We start from the raw sequence: 19,480 nt of genomic DNA, 5'->3' as shown, positions 1-19,480 counted from the left end.
ATATTTATATCCAAAAACCACATTTTCCATTGGCGCGTGATGATCAGAAAATGTATTCCCACCAAACCCCCCGGTGAATGAGCACATCAATTTACAAAAATACTCATCATAAACGTTGATAAAATGTACAAGTTATTGAAAGAATTATAGATATACTTCTTCTTAATGCAACCGCTGTGTCAGATTTTAAAATAGCTTTACGGAGAAAGCACATTTTTCAATATTCTGAGTACATAGCTCAGCCATCAAAGCAAGCTATACAGATACCCGCCAAGTTCTGGGGTCAACTAAACTCAGAATTAGTATTATAAATATTCTCTTACCTTTGCTGATCTTTGCACTCCCAGGACTCCTACTTCCACAAGAAATGTTATTTTTGTTCGAAATTCTCCATATTTATGTCCAAATACCTCCGTTTTGTTCGTGCGTTCAGATCACTATCCAAAGGCATAACGTGCGAGCGTAAATCCAGACACAAAGTCAAATAGTTCCATTACCGTTCGTAGAAACATGTCAAACGTTGTTTACAATCAATGCTTAGGGTCTTTTTAACATAAAACGTTGATAATATTCCAACCAGACAATGGCGTATTCATTACAGAGGAAAAAGAAGGAGCAGTGCGCCGAGCAGTGCGCCAAACGTGCCCGTGCAGTAAACGACTCACTGGTCCCAGGCAGTCCACTCATTGACTGAGCTCCTATTTTCTGCCCAGTAACAGAAGGATGAAACACGTTTCTAAAGGCTGTTGACAGCCAATGGAAGCCTTAGGAAGTGCAACGTGACACTGTAGTTTCGATAGGGATTCAAAAGAAGAACTTCAATTCTCAGATTTCCCACTTCCTGGTTGGATTTTTCTCAGGTTATTGCCTGCCATATGAGTTCTGTTATACTCACAGACATCATTCAAACAGTTTTAGAAACTTCAGAGTGTTTTCTATCCAAATTTACTAATAATATGCAAATATTTGACTCTGGGCCCGAGTATTAGGCAGTTTACTCTGGGCACGCTTTTCATCCGAAAATGAAAATACTGCCCCCTATACCTTAAGTTAAGACAGTATTAGAAAAAAGGCTAACTCGGTAAATAATGCATCTTCAAATATAACGAGTTGGAGCACAAGTACTCAAACAACATCGTGGAGATATAAAAAAAACCCGTAGCAAACAGACATAGAAGGCACAGTATGTGTATATGTATTGTGATGGAAGGTGTGGTATGTTTTTGTGTTGGAAAAGTGTGGTGTTAAAAGGAAATTGTTGGTTCTGGGATATGCAATCTGTGTCTGAGCAGGGGTTGCAAGAGAGAGCTTTCAATTTTGTGCAGCTGAGGGATATACATTTTTAAATAAATGATACATCTAATTTTATTTATTTATTGTCCTATCATGATGTATCGGTCCCCAAACCTATACCATAGACACCCACCTAAGCGACCCATACACTAAAGAGAAGTCCTTATCTGTTTTATGAACTAACTGTAAGTTGCCTATATGCAGCCAAAACAGAAAGAGGAATGTGGACAGAGGCCTACTGAGCAGCACAGCCCGCTCAAGATTCTGAGCCTGCCTGTCAGGGTTGGTTCTACCAAGCCAGATTCTTCTGATGGGAGAGCATAATATACAAGGACATTGTCAAAGATGCTAATGACAACCTTGTACCTAGCCGGTGGGGATTCCGGTAGTGGCAGTGCTGGCAACACTGGCTGCAGTAACCCATGGGGAGGGGGTCACACTTGGACAATCGGAAAAGGGGTATATTATTGTGACCCTGGTGGCAGGAAATAATCAAAGATCTGAGAGGCTTGGGAAAAATGGTTACGATGGGCGACTGTGTGTATCTGATCTCATCACCTAGGACTTGACATTGGTTAATCAAATCTCCCCACTTCTGCTCAATCCTGCGCGCTTTCTCAAACAGCTGTAACTGTATATGCATTCGTAAATCAAGTCCTTCCTTGAGTTGTGCTCTGGTTCTGTAACAACCGTTGAGCATCTGAGCTTATAGTTGATTGTGGGAAAAGGGGTTGTGTGTGTATCTCACATCTGTTGCTAGGGGGTAAGGATGTTAGGGACAATATATGCTTGAGAAAAATGTAATGCAATGGCAATCCTGATTTATAGGTAACAATCATATCAAATTTTGATTTGTCACATGCGCCGAATACAACTTACAGTGAAATGCTTACTTAGAAGCCCTTAACCAACAACGCAGTTTTAAGAAAATACCTACAAAAAAAGTAAGAGAAGAATAACAAATAGTCCAGGTAGACATTTGATTAGCTGTTCATGAGTCTTATGGCTTGGGGGTAGAAGCTGTTTGGACCTAGACTTACCGCTTGCCGTGTGGTAGCATAGAGAACAGTCTATGGCTAGGGTGGTTGGAGTCTATGGCAATTTTTAGGGCCTTCCTCTGACACCGCCTGGCATACGGGTCCTGGATGGCAGGAAGCTTGGCCCCTGTGATGTACTAGGCTGTATGCACTACCCTCTGCAGTGCCTTGCGGTCGGTGGCCGAGCAGTTCCCAAACCAGGCGGTGATGCAACCAGTCAGGATGCTCCCGATGGTGCAGCTGTAGAACCTTTTGAGGATCAGAGGACCCATGCCAAATCTTTTCAGTCTCCTGAGGGGGAATAGGCATTGTCATGCCCTCTTCACGACTGTCTTGGTGTGTTTGGACCATGATAGTTTGGTGATGTGGACACCAAGGAACTTGAAGCTCTCAACCTGCTCCCCTACAGCCCTGTTGATGAGAATGGGAGAGTGCTCGGTCCTTCTTTTCCTGTAGTCCACAATCATCTCCTTTGTCTTGATCACTTTGAGGGAGAGGTTATCCTGGCACCACATGGCCAGGTCTCTGACCACCTCCCTATAGGCTGTCTCGTCGGTGATCAGGCCTACCACTTGTGTCGTCAGCAAACTTAAAGATAGTGTTGGAGTCGTGCTTGGCCATGGAGTCATGGGTGAACAGGGAGTACAGGAGGGGAGGGGCCCCCGTGTTGAGGATCAGTGTGACAGATGTGTTGTTACCTACCCTTACCAACTGGGGGTCGCACGTCAGGAAGTCCAGGATCCAGTTGCAGAGGAAGGTGTTTAGTCCCAGGGTCCTTAGGTTTGTGATGAGCTTTGAGGGTACTATGGTGTTGAACGCTGAGCTGTAGTCAATGAATAGCATTCTAACATACAGTTGAAGTCGGAAGTACATACACTTAGGTTGGAGTCATTAAAACTCATTTTTCAACCACTCCCCAAAATTCTTGTTAACAAACTATAGTTTTGGCAAGTCGGTTAGGACATCTACTTTGTGCATGACACAAGTAATTTGTAAACAATTGTTTACAGACAGATTATTTCACTTATAATTCACTATCACAATTCCAGTGGTTCAGAAGTTTACACACACTAAGTTGACTGTGCCTTTTAAACAGCTTGGAAAATTCCAGAAAATTATGTCATGGCTTTAGAAGCTTCTGATAGGCTAATTGACATAATTTGAGTCAATTGGAGGTGTACCTGTAGTTCAAGGCCTACCTTCAAACTCAGTGCCTCTTTGCTTGACATCATAGGAAAATCAAAATAAATCAGCTAAGACCTGATGTAGGAGATGTTGGTTAAAAATGTAGACCTCCAAGTCTGGTTCATCCTTGCGAGCAATTTCCAAACGCCTGAAGGTACCACGTTCATCTGTACAAACAATAGTACCCAAGTATAAGCACCATGGGACCACACAGCCGTCATTCCGCTCAGGGAGGAGACACGTTCTGTCTCCTAGAGATGAACATACTTTGGTGCGAAAGTGCAAATCAATCCCAGAACAACAGAAAAGGACCTTGTGAAGATGCTGGAGGAAACGGGTACAAAAGTATCTATATCCACAGTAAAACGAGTCCTATATCGACATAACCTGAAAGGCCGCTCAGCAAGGAAGAAGCCACTGCTCCAAAACCGCCATATAAAAGCCAGACTACGGTTTGCAACTGCACATGGGGACAAAGATCGTATTCATTTTTAGAAATATCCTCTAGTCGGTTGAAACAAAAATGGAACTGTTTGGCCATAATGACCATCGTTATGTTTGGAGGAAAAAGGGGGAGGCTTGCAAGCCGAAGAACACCATCCCAACCGTGAAGGACGGGGGTGGCAGCATCATGTTGTGGGGGTGCTTTGCTGCAGGAGGGACTGGTGCACTTTACAAAACAGATGGCATCATGAGGCAGGAATATTATGTGGATATATTGAAGCAACATCTCAAGACATCAGTCAGGAAGTTAAAGCTTGGTTGCAAATGTGTCTTCCAAATGGACAATGACCCCAAGCATACTTCCAAAGTTGTGGCGAAATGGCTTAAGGACAACAAAGTCAAGGTATTGGAGTGGCCATTGCAAAGCCCTGACCTCAATCCTATAGAAAGATTGTGGGCAGAACTGAAAAAGCGTGCGCAATCAAGGAGGCCAACAAACCTGACTCAGTTCCGCCAGCTCTCAGGAGGAATGGGCCAACATTCACCCAACTTATTGTGGGAAGCTTGTGGAAGGCTACCTGAAACGTTTGACCCAAGTTAAACAATTTAAAGGCTATGTTACCAAATACTAATTGAGTGTATGTAAACTTCTGACCCACTGGGAATGTTATGAAAGAAATATAAGCTGAAATCATTCTCTCTAATGTTATTCAGACATTTTACATTAAAATAAAGTGGTGATCCTAACTGACCTGAGACAGGGAATTTTTACTCTGATTAAATGTCAGGAATAGTGAAAAACTGAGTGTAAATGTATTTGGCTAAGGTGTATGTAGACTTCCAACTTCAAATGTAGCTGTTCATTTTGTCCAGGTGGGAAAGAGCGGTATGGAGTGCAATTGAAATTGCATCATCTTTGGATTTCTTGGGGTTGTATGCAAATTGGAGTGAGTTTAGGGTTTCTGGGATAATGGTGTTGATGTGAGACATGACCAGTCTTTTAAAGCACTTCATGGCTACAGATCTGAGTGCTACGGGTCGACAATATTACGCATATTAATTGTTAATGGCTTTGTTAATTGTTAATATTATTTTTTTTAATAGCTTCTGATGGATTCTGACTTCTAAACTTGAAATATCCTTGTTCGTGGTACTTAGCGACAGAAGGGAATGCAGAATGTTTACATTCTGTCCGAACATGTTATTGTTAGACATCAGGTTTCCTATGGAAAGGAGTAGGTCCACTATCTGGTACAAGTCAACAGGACAGCCATGAGTTGGGGAGGAGTGACGAATTTGGGCCGAGGTCAGATGAAGTGAGAAAGAACATGCATCACTAAAGTCCTGTCTTGCATCAGAGATGTATTGGCTGTCCAGATGTCTGAGGAGACTCAGCATATGAGGAAGGTTTAAGTAACAGTGCTTGTGTGCATATGTCTTTCTGTTCAGCTGTCTGACCCATTGGGTGAATAAACTTGGTTTGAGCTTTTCCTAGTTGTCTGTTACGTTATAAATAAAACAGAGTTAAAAACTAGCACTATTTATAAAGCAAATTGAGGTGAGAGCATTGGAAATGCTTTTAGCGGTTGATCTGCTTCTATTCTGTGGGTGGCACTGTGCTCTTTTTGAAGGATGTGTCCTGACCTTTCGGGGGGCCTAGGGATCCGGGGGGACAGGGGTAGCTTGCCGGTCACTGGGATGACAACCCAACTTGGGATGGGGAGGGGCTTTAGCGGGTGGAATAGTGGAGAACAATTGGAGGGTTACTTAGTAGCAATGTAAATATCATGGTGCAGCTATATGGATACTCAATAACTACAGTATGGTACTTTTTAATGGTACATTTACAAACATATATTATGATACAAGTTTCAATCTATTTATCTCATTATGGTAACTGGTGAAATAAGTATAGCCAGTTGTAATTGTAATCGCTTAGGAGATAGTAAGAAAAGACGAACAATATTTACCTGGCTTAAAGAGAAGTAATATCTATTGTTTACGGGAAACTCATTCAACAATTTTAGATGAAGTTGTGTGGAAAAAGGACTAGGGGCGTGAAATATACTTCTCCCATGGGCAAAATAAACTCTAATGTTAATTAACAGCAATTTTGATCAGAATGTGCGAATTGTCCAAACAGATCCGAATGGGAGATGGATTATTTAAAATATATTTTTGGGCCATAAATGGATATGGCTCATTTAACCTTTACGAACCAAATAATGATGACTCACGTTTCTTTGAAAAGTTCTACACTACCGTTCAAGAGTTTGTGGTCACTTAGAAATGTCCTTGTTTTTGAAAGGAAAAACACTTTTTTGTCCATTTTTAAAATAACATCAAATTGATCAGAAATACAGTGTAGACATTGTTAATGTTGTAAATGACTATTGAAGCTGGAAACGGCAGATTTATTATATATATTTTTTGGAATATTGACATAGGCGTCCAGAGGTCCATTCTCAGCAACCATCAGTCCTGCGTTTCAATGGCACGTTGTGTTAGCTAATCCAAGTTTATCAGTTTAAAAGGCTAATTGATCATTTAGAAACCCTTTTGCAATTATGTTAGCACAGCTGAAAACTTTCATGCTAATTAAAGAAGCAATTAAACTGGCCTTCAGACTAGTTGAGTATCTGGAGCATCAGCATTTGTGGGTTCGATTACAGGCTCAAAATGGCAAGAAACAAAGGACTTTCTTCTGAAACTTGTCAGTTTATTCTTGTTCTGAGAAATGAAGAGCAGCGCAAACTGGCTCGAACCAGAATAGATAGTGGGAGGCCCCGGTGCACAACTGAGCAAGAGGACAAGTACATTAGTGTCTAGTTTGAGAAACCTACGCCTCACAAGTCCTCAACTGGCAGCTTCATTAAATAGTACCCGCAAAACACCAGTCTCAACGTCAACCTTGAAGAGGCAACTCCAGGATGCTGGCCTTACAGAGGAGAAACTTCTTGATGCAGTTAAAGCCGTTATGTCTGGGGAAAACGGCTCGATGGCGTACCAGTGGAGGTATATCTAACTTTTTTTTTTATATACTCAGAGGACCGTTAATAGCATGTTTTAACCACTCCTATGTAAATGGTAGATTATCGGACACGCAACAAGGTCTGATTTCATTATTACTGGAACAGGATACAAGTGGTAAATATAAAGATCCAGTCCATTTTAAAAAATTGGAGGCCCCTTACACTTCAGTGTTGTGATGCAAAATGTATAGCGCATAGAATTAAAAAGGAATGGTCGGATATTATACTTTTTTACATGGACGATACTTTGAAGAAATATAAATTAATACTGGAAACAATAGAACACTATGAAAAATCTGGGAAACCAGGCCTGCTATTCATAGCTGACTTTGAAAAGGCTTTTGATAAAGTACGACTGGAGTTTATATATAAATGCCTGGAACATTTTCATTTTTGAGAATCTCTTATAAAATGGGTTACAGTCATGTATAGTAACCCTAGGTGTAAAATAGTAAATAATGTCTACTCAAAGTTTTAAACTGTCGAAGTTAAATTAGGTTCTCCATTATCGGCTTATCTATTATGGCCATCGAAATGTTAGCTATTAAAATCGGATCCAACAATAATATCAAGGGGTTAGAAATCCAGGGCTTAAAAACAAAGGTGTCATTGAACGCTGATACATGTTTTCTTTTAAATCCACAATTTGGATCCCTCCACAGCCTCATAGAGGATCTAGATACTTTTTCTAACCTCTAGATTACAACCAAATTATGAAAAATGTACTATTACGTATTTGATCACAAAAAAATACAACCTTTACATTACCGTGTGGTTTACCAATAAAATGGTCTGATGGTGATGTGGACATACTCTGGAAACATCCTGAAATAAATTAATGATCTCACTCCAATATATTTGAATAGAAAGTTATCAAAAACAGATAAGATCTTGCTACCATGGAAAGTAAAATGGCTGTCTATTTGTGGAAAAATCACCCTGATTTAGTCATATCCCATTTTACCTATTTTCTTATTTTCCTACACCTAGCAAAGTGAATTAAATTATATGAGAAATATTCAATTTTATTTGCAATGGCAAACCAGATTAAATTAAACGAGCCTATTTATATAATTAATATGAATTCAAAGGGCAGAAATGATTTAAATATTAAAGCATTAGTTCTCTCACTTAAATCCGAACTGGTTCTCCAGCAAATTAATAAGAATGTCTCACCCCATTTTCAAGAATGGACTTTTCCCCTTTATTCAGATTACACTTTAAGGAAGGAAATCATCTCCCAAATATCACCTTTAAATTTAAAAAAAAAAAACAAGTCATAGAAAGTTGGTTGCAATTTCAATATAATCCACCAAGAAAAAAACCAGAAATAAATGTATTTATTTATTTCACCTTTATTTAACAAGGTAGGCAAGTTGAGAACAAGTTCTCATTTACAATTGCGACCTGGCCAAGATAAAGCAAAGCAGTTCGACAACATACAACAACACAGAGTTACACATGGAGTAAAACAACATACAATCAATGATGCAGTAGAAAAAAATAAGACTATATACAATGTGAGCAAATGATGTGAGATAAGGGAGGTAAAGGCAAAAAAATGCCATGGTGGCAAAGTAAATAAAGTATAGCAAGAAAAACACTGGAATGGTAGATTTGTAGTTTGAAGAAAGTTCAAAGTTCAAATATAAATAATATGGTGCAAAGGAGCAAAATAAATAAAATAAATAAATACAGTAGGGGAAGAGGTAGTAGTTTGGGCTAAATTATAGATGGGCTATGTACAGGTGCAGTGATCTGTGAGCTGCTCTGACAGCTGGTGCTTAAAGCTAGTGAGGGAGATAAGTGTTTCCAGTTTCAGAGATTTTTGTAGTTCGTTCCAGTCATTGGCAGCAGAGAACTGGAAGGAGAGACGACCAAAGGAGGAGTTGGCTTTAGGGGTGACCAGAGAGATATACCTGCTGGAGCGAGTGCTACAGGTGGGTGCTGCTATGGTGACCAGTGAGCGGAGATAAGGGGGGACTTTACCTAGCAGGGTCTTGTAGATGACCTGGAGCCAATGTGTTTGGCGACGATTATGAAGCGAAGGCCAGCCAACGAGAGCGTACAGGTCGCAGTGGTGGGTAGTATATGGGGCTTTGGTGACAAAACGGATGGCACTGTGATAGACTGCATCCAGCTTGTTGAGTAGGGTATTGGAGGCTATTTTGTAAATGACATTGCCGAAGTCGAGGATTGGTAGGATGGTCAGTTTTACGAGGGTATGTTTGGCAGCATGAGTGAAGGATGCTTTGTTGCGAAATAGGAAGCCAATTCTAGATTTCACTTTGGATTGGAGATGATTGATGTGAGTCTGGAAGGAGAGTTTACAGTCTAACCAGACACCTAGGTATTTGTAGTTGTCCACAAATTCTAAGTTTGAACCGTCCAGAGAAGTTATGCTGGACGGGCGGGCAGGTGCAGGCAGCGATCGGTTGAAGAGCATGCATTTAGTTTTACTTATGTTTAGGAGTAGTTGGAGACCACGGAAGGAGAGTTGAATGGCATTGAAGCTCGTCTGGAGGGTTGTTAACACAGTGTCCGAAGAAGGGCCAGAAGTATACAGAATGGTGTCGTCTGCGTAGAGGTGGATCAGAGATTCACCAGCAGCAAGAGCGACATCATTTATGTATGCAGAGAAAAGAGTTGGCTCAAGAATTGAACCCTGTGGTACCCCCATAGAGACTGCCAGAGGTCCAGACAGTAGGCCCTCCGATTTGACACACTGAACTCTGTCAGAGAAGTAGTTGGTGAACCAGGCGACGCAATCGTTTGAGAAACCAAGGCTACTGAGTCTGCCGATGAGGATGTGGTGATGAACAGAGTCAAAAGCTTTGGCCAGGTCAATGAATAAGGCAGCACAGTATTGTTTCTTATCGATGGCGGTTACGATGTCGTTTAGGACCTTGAGCGTGGCTGAGGTGCACCCATGACCAGCTCTGAAACCAGATTGCATAGCGGAGAGGGTGCAGTGGGATTCGAAATAGTCGGTAATCTGTTTGTTAAATATTGTGGTTAAACTCAAATATACCAATGGGTAAAAAAAAAACGATAAAAAAAAAAATAGTATCTTTAGAAATTATATCATAAATAGGGCTGGTGGAGTTGTCACACATGCAGCAAACAAAAATATATGGAAATGTCTGCTCAACTCAAAATTACAACCAACTAATTGCAGCATTTCTGCAAAAATTGAAATATTCCATATGTGTTATTTCATAGTTTTGATGTCTTCACTATTATTCTACAATGTGGAAAATAGTAAAAATGAAGAAAAACCATTGAATGAGTAGCTGTCCAAACGTTTTGACTGGTACTGTATAACAAAAAAATATAACATTTAAATATAAGTGCAACATATCAAGTGTTGGTCCCATGTTTCATGAGCTGAAAAAAAAGATCCCAGAAATGTTCCGTACGCACAAAAACCTTAATTCCCTCACATTTTGTGTGCGCAAATTATATTTTGATTCAGTATATCTATCACCCATTTATCTGCTGCCTGTGACAGCAGCTTTGGAACCGTTGAATTTTTCTATCTGCATCCTTAAGAATAAGCACAAGTCTGCTCTCTCTCCCATACTCCCTCTCTCTTTAATCTGAATCACTTTAGAAATGACATTGAAACCCCATTCATCATCTATGGGGAGTAGGGTCTGGCCTTTTCGACTGCTAATGTATAAATGTCCCCCTGTAGCACATCAAAGTGACTGTTCCCCTGTGGCTCCTCTCTAGAAATGGGGCCTATTTCAGTCATTTTGGCTTTGACATTGTCAAGTTCACTGTCCACCCCTTTCACTGATTCCCCTTACATCTGCCCTTTGTTCAACTCATCAACAGCCAGTTAACTGACATTTATCAAATTGGAAGTCATCAGGAGGCCCAAGAGAATGCTTTTATCTCTATGTTCACTGGGCTGTGTGGCTTTGTCAACAAAACCAATACATATGCATAGTGTGACACCATGACAGTTACTTTTTGCTCCCGGTCTTGGTGGGCTGCAGTGTGCGTGGGGGATTTTGTCCCAGCTCCAGCACTAGGTCTCAACAATGAGTTGATTAGTAAAAACAGGTGTTATAGGCTAGCGCTAAGCTCGACTTGGACAAAAGCCTGCATACACTCACAGGGTTGAGAGTGGAGATGCACGGTATATCGGTGAACATACCGGAATTGCTAAAAATGCCAACATCGGTATCGGCCGATGTCTAGTTTAACGCCCGAGATGCAAAGCCGACGTGCGTATCTATATAACGTAGGTACATGACGTAATGAAACCATGTAAAATTTTGCGCTATATGTGCAACACAGCATTCCTAAACTAGCCCACAATGTCTGCTGTGTGGATCGAGCAGTCAACAAGTCAAGCAGTCAGAAAGAGTAACATTTCAGCGAGACAACTCAAAGGCGAAATCCATTAAATACAAATTCCTCTAAAATCCGAAAACGTCCATTTTTCAAACATATGACTATTTTACAGCTATTTAAAGACAAGACTCTCGTTAATCTAACCACACTGTCCGATTTTCAAAAAGGCTTTACAGCGAAAGCAAAACATTAGATTATGTCAGCAGAGTACCCAGCCAGAAATAATGACACCCATTTTTCAAGCTAGCATATAATGTCACAAAAACCCAGAAGACAGCTAAATGCAGCACTAACCTTTGATGATCTTCATCAGATGACAACCCTAGGACATTATGTTATACAATGCATGCATGTTTTGTTCAATCAAGTTCATATTTATATCAAAAAACAGCTTTTTACATTAGCATGTGACGTTCAGAACTAGCATACCCCCCGCAAACTTCCGGGGAATTTACTAACAATTTACTAAATTACTCACGATAAACGTTCACAAAAAGCATAACAATTATTTTAAGAATTATAGATACAGAACTCCTCTATGCACTCGATATGTCCGATTTTAAAATAGCTTTTCGGATGAAGCACATTTTGCAATATTCTAAGTACATAGCCCAGCCATCACGGGCTAGCTATTTAGCCACCCGGCAAGTTTAGCCTTCACCAAAGTCAGATTTACTATAAGAAAAATGGTCTTACCTTTCCTGTTCTTCGTCAGAATGCACTCCCAGGACTTCTACTTCAATAACAAATGTAGGTTTGGTCCCAAATAATCCATCGTTATGTTCCATCAGCAACGCTTTGTTCGTGCGTTCTAGACACTATCAGAATGGTAAATCACGGTGGCGCATAACGTGACAAAACATTTCTAAATATTCCATTACCGTACTTCGAAGCATGTCAACCGCTGTTTAAAATCAATTTTTATGCAATTTATCTCGTAGAAAAGCGATAATATTCCGACCGGGAATCTGCGTGTCTGTAAACAGAGGGAAAAACAGAAAGGCGGGGGCGGCCAGTGCCCGCGCCTAAGCCCTTTGTCCTCTGATAGACCACTTAGCAAAAGCGCTCGTGTGTTTCAGCCAGGGCTTTGAATTACGTCATTCAGGTTTTTCCCGGGCTCTGAGAGCCCATTGGAGCCGTAGGAAGTGTCACGTAACAGCAGAGATCCTTTGTAATGAATAGAGATGACAAAGAAGGGCAAGAAATGGTCAGACAGGGTACTTCCTGTACAGAATCTTCTCACGTTTTGGCCTGCCAAATGAGTTCTGTTATACTCACAGACACCATTCAAACAGTTTTAGAAACTTTGAATGTTTTCTATCCAAAGCTAATAATTAAATGCATTTTCTAGTTTCTGGCCAGGACTAATAATCAGATTAAATCGGGTACGTTTTTTTATCCAGCCGTGAAAATACTGCCCCCTAGCCATAAGAGGTTAACGGAGTTGCACAGTAATAGCGTCACTGCTATTAGCTTCACGATGTGCATACTATGGAACGCCGTTTGGGTCTTTGCATCTCAAAAAAGGTACAGTAGCACTGTCAAAGCAGACAGTCTGCAAGCAAGCACCGGCCACGAGCAATGTTTTTACAATACCGAGTTGGTAATAAAGTATCTTTTGTTCGACCGCAACTTCTGGGGTAGCTAGCTTTAGCTTGGTACCTAGCTAGCACCAATCCAACCAGCCTGAAAACAATGACCAGTAGAAACTGCAGTAATTTTCATTATTCTTAGCAATGATTTAGGAATCCTTGTAAGTATTAGCTAGGTTGCCACTTGTTGTTCGCCTATTGAAATTGAGCTTCAGTTCATGAAAATAATTAGCTAGCCAGCTACTTAACCCTGTTGCCCAAAGCTAACGTTATAAGCAGCCAGCTAGCGTCATCTGGCCAGTGACGCTCGACCGGACTGGGTTATCTGTTGTGAAGCTAGCACAATAAGGATTAGGCACAATAGTGGAATTTGTGGTTTGCCTTCAAAATAATTTTTTGACATGCAAAGACCCAAACGGCGTTCTATAGAAATCCTGGTTGAGAATGAAACGACTGAAGAAATGAACAACAAAACAGCACAGCGAGTAAGTGAAAGAAATAGGTTTTGATTATGTTTTACTGCTAAAGGGGACTTATGTAAATGCAAACAAAATAATTGTTTGTTGTGTGTGTGACCTTTATTTAACTAGGCAAGTCGGTTAAGAACAAATTCTTATTTACAATGACGGCCTACCCCGGCCAAACCCGGACGACACTGGGCCGATTGGGAGTCCCGTAGGGCAGCGCACAATCACGGCCGGATGTGATCGAGCCTGGATTCGAACCAGGGACTGTAGTGATGCCTCTTGCACTGAGATGCATTGTCTTAGACCGCTGTGTGTGTTTGTGTGTTAACTATTTAACTGTACTAGAATGCTTAAAAGGCTGCTAAAATGTTTAATATCTTATCAATATTGTTTTTTTGGGCAAGGAATATATTCGATATCGTTCAATAATGTCATCGGTGCATGACTAGTTGCGAGTACACTCTGCACTATGGTAAAGCACTGAGTAAACAAATGCCCTTTTAAAGTGTTCAGCCTATTAAACCCCAAGTAGATTTGAAGTACATATTGTAGGCCTTCTGCTACTGTCCCTGAGTCAAGAGAATGGCAGTTGGCCAGTTTCACTTGATGGCTGGCTGGTGTAAATGGAAACCTCATAGCTCCAGCTCCCTAACTTAACTCCCACCCCATGTAGGAGCAAAGGGTGTCTTAAAACCAGGGCAGTAATTCACTGGAGTTTGTGGAATGCTATTTTCTCATTGCTGTGGGCGGGTGGTTGTATTCGGGTTGCCGAAGGAGGAAAGAGCAATCAACATTTTAAAAAGGTTTTCATTGTGTGTGTGTGTGTGTGTGTGCAAAGTCAGCAGGGATGGGAATGGTTGTTGGATTAGTGAGGATAGAGCCTTGTTCTCTGTAGGACTCGGACACATGATGGTGTTAACCTCTACGGGCTAGGGGGCAGCATTGAGAATTTTGGAAAAAATATGTGCCCATTTTTAACTGCCTCCTACACCAACTCAGAAGCTAGAATATGCATATTATTGTTCAGGTTTGGATAGAAAACACCCTAAAGTTTCTAAAACTGTTTGAATGGTGTCTGTGAGTATAACAGAACTCCTATGGCAGGCAAAAACCTGAGAAGGTTTCATGCAGGAAGTACCCTGTCTGACAAGGTGTTGTTGTTCTTGCTTCTGTTTATTGAAGAGTCAGGATCTTAGCTGTAACGTGACAATTCCTAGGGCTCCCATAGGCTCTCAGAACCCGGGAAAAACCTGAACGATGACGAGGCAGCCTCAGGCTGAAACACCTGATCTCCTTTTCCAAGTGTCCCATCAGGTCACAATAGAATTAGGCGCGTGCGCGATTCGCCCCCGTGGGGTATTTTCATTCGGCTGTTTAGCTAATTGCAGATTCCCGGTCGGAATATTATCGCTTTTCTACGAGATAAATTGCATAAAAATTGATTTTAAACAGCGGTTGACATGCTTCGAAGTACTGTAATGGAATATTTAGAATTTTTTTGTCACATTCTGCGCCATGCGCACGACCGTGATTTAGCATTCTGATAGTGTCTAGAACGCACAAACAAAACGCCGCTGTTTGGATATAACGATGGATTATTTGGGACCAAACCTACATTTGTTATTGAAGTAGACGTCCTGGGAGTGCATTCTGATGAAGAACAGGAAAGGTAAGACCATTTTTCTTATAGGAAATGTGATTTTGGTGAAGGCTGAACTGGGTGGGTGTCTAAATAGCTAGCCCGTGATGGCTGGGCTATGTACTTAGAATATTGCAAAATGTGCTTCATCCGAAAAGCTATTTTAAAATCGGACATATCGAGTGCATAGAGGAGTTCTGTATCTATAATTCTTAAAATAATTGTTATGCTTTTTGTGAACGTTTATCGTGAGTAATTTAGCAAATTGTTAGTAAATTCCCCGGAAGTTTGCGGGGGGTATGCTTTTTCTGAACGCCACATGCTAATGTAAAAAGCTGGTTTTTGATATAAATATGAACTTGATTGAACATACATGCATGTATTGTATAACATAATGTCCTAGGTGTGTCATCTGATGAAGATCATAAAAGGTTAGTGCTGCATTTAGCTGTGGTTTGGGTTTTTGTGACATTATATGCTAGCTTGAAAAATGGGTGTCTGATTATTTCTGGCTGGGCACTCTCCTGACATAATCTAATGTTTTGCTTTCGTTGTAAAGCCTTTTTGAAATCGGACAGTGTGGTTAGATTAACGAGAGTCTTGTCTTTAAATAGCTGTAAAATAGTCATATGTTTGAGAAATTGAAGTAATAGTATTTCAAACGTTTTAAAAATCGCGCCACTGGATTCAACTGGCAGTTACGTAGGTGGGACGAATTCGTCCCGCCGGTCCCATAGAGGTTAAACACCGGTCGCTCCACTCAGACCCAACGGAAGCCCTGGGTCAGACCAGGACAGCTCATCTACAGACATTGACCCGTATGTTGCTGAGGACACTGGGCTGTTTGATTAAAATGGCCAACAGCAGGATTTTATACAGTAAAAAATGTACGTTTATTGATAGGCCTATGTCTGAGCAGATCAGTGAAAAGCGGCCGATTTAGCACTATAGTGTTCTCAGAAATATTGATGCTCACATTAAATGGTGGCCCATTTTGCATTTCTGGGCTTCTTTTGGGTGTGCTTTACCGTAAGTCTCTTTGTAAGACATTTCAGAGAGTGATACTGGGACAGTAATGGAGAAGAGCATTTGATTTGTTTGTATACAGAAATGAGCCCGAGGCATTGAGAGATTTGTTTACGTCAGTTTGTAGAAGATAATGATGTGTGTTAGAGGGGTGAAAGCCTTGGTAGCTGTGAACAAGGTGTTGTTGAAAGAGGCAACACAAAATCCCCTTCACTTGGCTGTGTTGGGCTAAATAAACAATTATCTCACAGATGACAGTGTCAGAACTAACCATTAGATTGAAGTGATGACTCCTAGTTCCATTCCTCTTATCATCTCATACCTTTCTGAATCTGTGCATTATCTCATTTTCAATAGACTGTGTGCAATGATGTTGAATTCAGCATCTTGTGCTGAATATTCTGTTGGATGTGCTGGTTGTTTGTTTGCCATCGCTCGCCACACCACCCGATTATGCCTCAATGCACATTTTGAAAAGTAGCCAGTAGCCCGTTTTAATATCAGCCAAAAACCCATTCTTGGTAGGCATTTCGCAAGATTTTGTTGACTTTATAATATAACCCTAATATTTGTTGGGAGGTGTCAGTTTGTGTAACATTTGACATGCCAGTCTGTCAAATTGAACTCGCATCTGTGCACTCTGCCTCTCCCTACTAATTTGCCTGCCTCTGTGACCCACTTTAGAGAACATCTGTCTCCCTCTCTCTCCCTTCCTCCCCTTTTCACTACTACTGCATGGCTGTGACATATTCACAAACCCAAATCCTTATTTTATATTGAGTGCCTACACAGAGAGACAATCTAGGAGCATATTTATGCATAAGCACACCACAATATTACATGTAGCCGAAACACGTGCCAAGAATGACACAGACAGGCCTATGCAGTACACACTGCGTCCATTGTAATGGTAGGCTTTCTCCTGCTCTTCCCCTCACCACACTGTGTCCTCCACTGCAGTCTTGCCTAATGCTCTGCCCTGTGTATGTGATGGTGTCTGCTAGATGCAGGTCAGACAGACAGGCTCTTATTCACTTCACAGCACACCGGAGGGAGAGTACTACAGTAACCCCATTGTACTTGTGAGTGTGCAACTATGAGTGGTGCATGCGTGAGTTCTTGTGTTTTTGCATATATATGCACTGTGTGTGTGTATATTCTGTAGGCCTATAAATGGATGATGCGTGTGTGTGTGGCCACAGTAAATCCTTAATACATGACAGACATAAAAGCCCTCCGGAAGAAGTGGAGCAGAAAGCAATAAGTGGCGATGATGCAGCCCAATAGTGTGCTCAGCTGACTGTGAGAGTCAGGGCCTGTGTGCAATTAAAACCCCTCACACACATACACACACTGCGTTGGGCTGCACTGTAGCTCCATTGTGCTGTATCGGCACAGGGACAGTCGGGGGGTGGGGATGAGCCCAGGGCTGATTTGGGTTTGTGTCAGATCAGCTGGCAAGGCAAAGGGCCGCAATGACATGAACAGGCAGACAATACCGGCCTGATGTAGGGCATGCTACGCTGGGCTAAGAGGAATGATCATTATCATCCCAGGGTTTTTTCTGCATCAAAAGGGGGCTTAGGTAGTGGGCGTAGGAGGGGGTGTGGCAATGGGCGCGCGGTCGGCCTGTTGGCACACCTGAATTTTAGAGAACGTTTTAAAGCCCCCCCCCATTTTTTTGTGTATTTTTGAGCCAATTTCCTTAAATTCTACAGACTTATCCATGGAGCTGAGAACATTTAGCAGTTAAGCTCATTTTCTGCAGTTCCATGCATTTTGCAACTGCTAATGCTGTTATTTTTCTAACAATCAATTCTGCTAAATTGTTTTGGGAATTTTTCTATTCTTTATTTTGGTGATTGTTAGTTCTCAACGATTATTATTTACAAATGTATGTCAAATATATAATGTCATGCATATTTCTCATCCCACTCCCTGCCTTAATCATAATAATACAGCTATTGTCATCCATCTGACATCTCACAAATGTTTCATTCACCAATAGTCTATTCATGCATGTCCTTACAATAATGGGCTAGTTAAATTTCCATTTAGCTCACATGCATTAAAGATAGCTTTTTAGGTTACATTGACTATTGAATCAAATTGTAAACACAGCTTACCTTTGTGTTTTTATAAATGTAATTGTTGCCCAAGATATAGGTTATTTTGTATATTTTAAGTTTATTGTAGAAATTCAATTGGGAGGGGGTCACAAAAGTCAATTTGCAAAACGACACCAAATGAAATGTTGACCTATGCACTGCCTCAGAGCTTTCAATTAAGAACAAATTCTTATTTACAATGACGGCCTACCGGGGAACAGTGGGTTAACTGCCTTGTTCAGGGGCAGTACAACAGATTTTTACCTTGTCAGCGCGGGGATTCGATCCAGCAACGTTCCGGTTACTGGCCCAACACTCTAACCACCAGGCTACCTGCCGCCCCAGCTTCAGAGTGGGGGATGGTGAAATCCTGGACACCTAGCTCCGGAGTATCACTGGATGATATTAGGATAAAGTGTTACTATGAGCTCTTTTTCAAAAGCCTTACATCAGACCCTCCTATCTTTCTTCATATTGGTTTAAGTAGATAAAGGTAACTTGGCTCAGATAATCCTGCCTAATCAGGGTTTTTTTCTGCATAGAAAAAACTAAGTTGTAAACTTAAATGACTAAAACCAGATATGTAGAAAAGATAATGGACCTATATATTTTTTATGAGATCATCTTTGAGAACTAGCAATCCCTAAAAGAAAAGCTAGACAGCCAGGGAGAATCAAATATTCATGGCATGGGGCCCCTGTTGATTTTGTTTTAATGTTTGAGTCACTCAGATAGCATAAACTGTAGAATTGCAGGAAATTAGCTTTAAAACGGCAGTTTGTTCTCTCCACCGCATGACAAAATGTATAGAATTGCATGAATGTAGCTTTAACAAAGCAACATTTTGTCACTACGGGCAACAGGGGGGCCTCTAAAATGTAAAAACCCTACTAATAAGATATGGGTAATGGGCCAATAACAGGTCGTTTAGCCTTAACGCTTAGATTGACAAGATTTACCCGTAAGTGCATCTGTACTTAACACAGCGAATCTGCTTATTCCCTTCTCCAGATAAGCACCTGTGCTGCTGTTGGGTCTCTCACCTGCCATCAGCTGGGATCCAGGGGCCTAAGAAGTCATAAATGACAAGGTAAGAAAAGCATTGCAATGTAGACCGACCATGTTTATATTTTCCTGTTTACTATAGTCAACATTCCGATTTGCTGGTTAAAGCCATGTGTGGCTACTATAAGTCATACAGAGATGATAAGCAACCTACTGGGCTTGACTTTGATCCGTGCTCTGTACAACATAGCTCTGGATAACATCGTGACTCTGAACAATGGTGGCAT

At 41.1% G+C, this 19,480-nt stretch overlaps 1 protein-coding gene across 2 annotated transcripts in view; it reads left to right on the top strand.

The window, feature by feature from the left end:
• Nucleotides 1-19,480, top strand: part of LOC115203968 (erbin) — a 139,266-nt gene that overhangs the window by 16,532 nt on the left and 103,254 nt on the right. For both annotated transcript variants that reach the window (XM_029769104.1, XM_029769103.1), the window contains exon 2: nt 19,200-19,278. The gene's annotated coding sequence lies outside the window, so the exon portion shown is untranslated. The remainder of the gene's footprint in view (nt 1-19,199; nt 19,279-19,480) is intronic.

The sequence above is a fragment of the Salmo trutta genome, chromosome 12, assembly GCF_901001165.1.
Source record: "Salmo trutta chromosome 12, fSalTru1.1, whole genome shotgun sequence".
Taxonomy (NCBI): Eukaryota; Metazoa; Chordata; class Actinopteri; order Salmoniformes; family Salmonidae; genus Salmo; species Salmo trutta.
The sequence above is the reverse complement of the archived record's forward strand: the minus strand, read 5'-3'. Positions and strand labels throughout refer to the sequence as shown.